A 5,076-nucleotide genomic window follows, 5' to 3' on the forward strand; every position below is an offset into this window, starting at 1 on the left:
ATCAGAGACTATTAGTCACTTCCGGTCCTCCAACACTTCCCATTGGACGGAGGCGGGGAGAAGCCGGGAATCGAAATTGCGCAGATGCGGCTTTCCCCCGGGGGATGGTGGTTGGGTAATGCGCATGTGCGCTTTTCGGGAGGATGCGGGTGTGTCTGTTGGGTAATGCGCATGTGCGCTTTTTGGGAGCAAGCGGGTGAGCCGGTTGGGTAATGCGCATGTGCGCTTTTCGGGAGCAAGCCTGTGGGCCGGTTGGGTAATGCGCATGCGCGCCTTTCGGGAGGAATGCGCATGTGCGCCTTTCGGGAGGAATGCGCATGTGCGCCTGGGGATTGGGACAAAGCCGGCGCATTGATCAGCGTGCGTCCGGCTGGAGGGAAAATCTGCTTCTCTTTCCTAATGTGCACAATTAAAGGGCTGGTTTCCCCAGGAGATAGCTTGCATTTAAGGGGACAGTAATTTAATATAGAACAGAGATGTGTCCGGTGTTGTTCTATGCTACAGATTAGATATATTGTTTATGGTTCTCTAGCAGATGCATTCATCCTTACCTCCTCCCCATTGTCTGAATGCGGAAGCTGGACAATAGTCTTGTTGACCTGCTCATTCCTGCCCAGAAACGTTGCTGCAGCTGCTCCTCTGTCTCTGAATGAAGATTGATTTTCACACAGACTCAAACTTCCTCCTGTCTCCAACATCTGTGAGTAAAACACTTTCTTTATTGGCTCACTGATGTGAACATCCCTCCCTGGTCCGCCCAACACGTGACTCCAGATCGACAGCAATGTGGCTGACTCATAAATGCCCTCTGAAATGGCCAAGCAAACCTCACAGACCAAGGGAAATTTGGGATGGACACGAAATGCATGCCCATGACTGAATGAAAAAAAGGAAAATTGTGAGGGTGCATATTAATAATAATAATCTTTATTGTCACAAGTAGGCTTACATTAACATTGCAATGAAGTTACTGTGAAAAGCCCCTAGTCGCCACATTCCGGCGCCTGTTCGGGTCACAGAGGGAGAATTCAGAATGTCCAAATTACCTAATAGCTCCTCTTTCGGGACTTATGGAAGGAAACCGGAGCACCCGGAGGAAACCCACGCAGACACGGGGAGAACGTGCAGACTCCGCACAGACAGTGACTCAAGCCGGGAATCGACCCTGGAGCTGTGAAGCAACAGAGCTAAACACTGCTACTGTGCCGCCCACATTATCTACATCTCTATTAGGTAGAGAAGATTAAGAATAGAGGGGGTGGGGTGTACGGGATGGAGATTCAGAACTTTTGGTGAAGAGAGCAAAGAATGTTCCATAGAAACTAGAATTATCTGTTCTGTATTTCCACCCTGTGCTGACAGTGGTGAATTTTGTAAACGCCTTTTGCAAGATATTGGAAAGTGAGGATTTGCAGACAGAAATCGCAAACCAAGCTTCACATCACAATCTGACAATGTTGCTCAATTCCTTGGGACCTGAATATTTAAATCTTGAAGGAGACATTTCTGTTCTATCTGTTTCAGGAGGCTGTGACCATCTGCGATTGGAAAAGCACCGAGACACACACACACCCGAGTGAGAGTGTTCCAGTTCACTGATTGTGGAAAGAGCTTTAATCAGCTACACAGCCTGAAAAAACATCACAACATTCACAGCGGGAACAGACTTGCACGTATTCTGTGTGTGACTTCAAATGATAATCAAACCCAGAGACCACAATTGCTTCACAGCTCCAGGGTCCCAGGTTCGATTCCGGCTTGGGTCACTGTCTGTGCGGAGTCTGCACATCCTCCCCGTGTGTGCGTGGGTTTCCTCTGGGTGCTCCGGTTTCCTCCCACAGTCCAAAGATGTGCAGGTTAGGTGGATTGGCCATGATAAATTGCCCTTAGTGTCCAAAATTGTCCTTAGTGTTGGGTGGGGTTACTGGGTTATGGGGATAAGGTGGAGGTGTTGACCTTGGGTAGGGTGCTCTTTCCAAGAGCCAGTGCAGACTCGATGGGCCGAATGGCCTCCTTCTGCACTGTAAATTCTATGATAATTCTATGATGACACCAGCACCATGGAGAAACGGTGGAAATGTGGGGACTGTGGGAAAGGTTTTAGGAGCCCTTCTGTGCTGGAAATTCATCGACGCAGTCACACAATGAGAGGCCGTTCACCTGCTCTGTGAGCGGGAAGGGATTCTGTGTTTCATCCCACCTGCGGACACACGAGCAAATTCACACCAGGGAGAGGCTATTCACCTGCTCTGAGTGTGGGAAGGGATGCACTCAGTTAACCCATCTGCAGACAAACCAGTGTGTTCACACCAGGGAGAAACCATTTACCTGCCTTGAGTGTGGGAGGAGATTCACTCAGTTACCCAATCTGCAGAGACACCAACAAATTCACACTGGGGAGGGATTGTTCAGCTGTAACATGTGTGGGAAGGGATTCACTCAGTTAAAATCCCTGCTGAGACACAACATCACTCACACCAAGGAGAGACCCTTTAAATGCTCTGACTGCGTGAGTGCCTTCTAAAGCTCTCTGGAACTGGTAGCCCACCAGCGCATTCACACTGAGGAGAGACTGTTCGGCTGTTCTCACTGCACAAAGAGGTTTCGAAGGTCATCCACACTACGGACGCACCAATGGGTTCACATCAGGGAGTGGCCTTACACCTGCCATGACTGTGGGAAGGGATTCAGTACTCCATCCCAATGGATGAAACACCAACGGGTTCACACCGGGGAGAGCCCGTTACCTGCTCTGTATGTGGGAAGGGATTCTGTGTTTCATCCCACCTGCGGACACACGAGCGCGTTCACACTGGGGAGAGACCGTTCACCTGCTCTGTGTGCGGGAAGGGATTCACTCAGTTAACCAGCTTGTTGAGACACAAAATCACTCACACCAATGAGAGACCCTTTAAATGCTCTGACTGTGGGAGTGGTTTCAAAAGCTCTCAGGAACTGATGATCCACCAGCGCATTCACACTGAGGAGAGACCGTTCAGCTGCTCCCACTGCACAAAGCGGTTTAGAGCATCATCCACTCTGCGGAGACACCAGCGAGTTCATACTGGGGAGTGGCCACTGACCTGCTCTGTGTGTGGGAAGGGATTCCGTGATTCTTCATGTCTGCTGTCACACCAGCGAGTTCACATCGGCGAGAGGCCGTTCACCTGCTCTGTGTGTGGGAAGGGATTCACTCACTTATCCCACCTGCTGCTACACAGGCGAGATCACACTGGGGAGAGGCCATACACCTGCTCTCAGTGTGGGAAGGGATTCACTAGATTACCAAACCTGCTGAGACATCAGCGAGTTCACACTGGGGAGAGGCCGTTCATCTGTTTAAAGTGTGGGAAGGGATTCACTCAGTTATCCCACCTGCAAAGACACCAGCGAGTTCACAAGTGATGACAGGGGTTGGATTCTGCAGTTATTGCTGCTGTTAATCACATCCAGGACTGAACCATGTTCATTCTGGCACTTGGTGAAGTGGGAGGGTCTGAGGGTTTCTTTCTGCTGGACTGGCTGGTCTCACAACTTTGCTCCCAGTGGGCTGATGCTCTTTGGGCCTGGGAGAGCACATTTCCACTGAAATGATCCACAGAAGCTGATGAAGGACATTTATTTTATCCTGGATAGTACATAGTGTTTTCCCCCCACTACAGGTAGATCTAAAATAAATACATTTTTCTCTGTTCCATTGAGTCTACAGTTACTATTGTGAATCTTTGTTGCACCTTCTCCAGAGCCTCTATTTCCTTTTTCTAAATGGAGATCACAGATGTTGACGGTGCTCCCAGTGTAGTCTAACCCTGGCTCTAAACAAGTTGAACACAACCTCCCTGCTTTTCAATTCTATCCCTCGGGAATGGAGCCCTAGATGTGGGCCCCACACTTTAGGAAAGATGTGAAGTTCTCAGAGAGGGTGCGGAGGAGATTTACGAGAATGGCACCGGGGATAAGGGACTTCAATGAGTTGGAGGGACTGGAGCAGCTGGAATTTCTCACCTGAGAACACAGTCTGTCGGGTGGGGAATGGGGCCGTTCAGCCCATTGAGTCTCTGCCGGCTCTCTGCCGAGCAACCCATCTATTTCCCTCAAGTGCCCATCCAATATCCTTTTGAAATCCCTCCATCATGTCTGCTTCTGCTGCCCTCATAGGAAGTCGGTTCCAGGCCATCACCACTGGCTTTTCATGTACAAAAGGATCCAGAGCACAAGAGGAATCCATTTGGTCCATTTTACCCATTCTACCCCTTTGTAAAACTCCCCCGTTAATCACATTGTCTGAATATTTTGTTTTGTTTTCAATAATGTCTCGAATAACCTTTTGGTAGCTGCAGTTCAATTCTCTCCCAGCACTGTATATAGACAGTGCATACCTAATCAAAACACCTCGTTGCGTTTTACAACAAATAATTCTGGAAAAAGTGTATCTGGAGTTTCACAGAGTGATCGAAATGGTGTCAAAGACATGGTTATTACACGAAATTAATATTCAATCTTCATCAATGATTTTTGGTGAGGACAGCGAGGGTAATATATCCTAATTTGCAGACAATTGGAACAAGGCTGCATTTCTATAGCACCTCTCACGACCATTGGACCTGTGTGTTGCAGCCAATTAAATACTTTTGAAACGTATTCGCTGTTGTAATGGAAGAAACTACATATGCATGTGTAATCAAAAAGTTTTAAAATTAAATCATAAGAGTATTCATTGTCATAAGTAACAAGGTCGAGGAATCCCTTTTAACCTCAAACATGAAGCTGCCTGCAGCCATTTCAAGTTCTGTATCTTTTGTATATTAATTAAGTATTGATTTCATATCAAAAGCCAGTCATTAAACTAATTACTAATCAGTGACCATTGATTATTAATGAATTGGTGTATTAGGTAATTTGAAAAACAAAAAATTTAGAATACGCAATTATTTTTTTCCAATTAAGGGGCAATTTTGCGTCGCCAATCCACCTAACCTGCATATCTTTTGGGTTGTGGGGGCGAGACCACGCAAACACAGGGAGAATGTGCAAACTGCACACGGCCAGTGACCCGAGGCCAGGATCGAACCCGGG

At 47.7% G+C, this 5,076-nt stretch overlaps 1 long non-coding RNA gene across 1 annotated transcript; it reads left to right on the forward strand.

Annotated features, from left to right (window-relative positions):
- The first annotated feature begins 321 nt into the window (after window positions 1–321).
- LOC140422548 (uncharacterized) lies at window positions 322–4,864 on the forward strand. Its single transcript, XR_011947514.1, has 2 exons — window positions 322–700; window positions 1,525–4,864. It is a non-coding gene; the product is annotated as an uncharacterized lncRNA (long non-coding RNA).
- Window positions 4,865–5,076: the final 212 nt, after the last annotated feature.

The sequence above is a fragment of the Scyliorhinus torazame genome, chromosome 5 (genome assembly GCF_047496885.1).
Source record: "Scyliorhinus torazame isolate Kashiwa2021f chromosome 5, sScyTor2.1, whole genome shotgun sequence".
Classification (NCBI taxonomy): domain Eukaryota; kingdom Metazoa; phylum Chordata; class Chondrichthyes; order Carcharhiniformes; family Scyliorhinidae; genus Scyliorhinus; species Scyliorhinus torazame.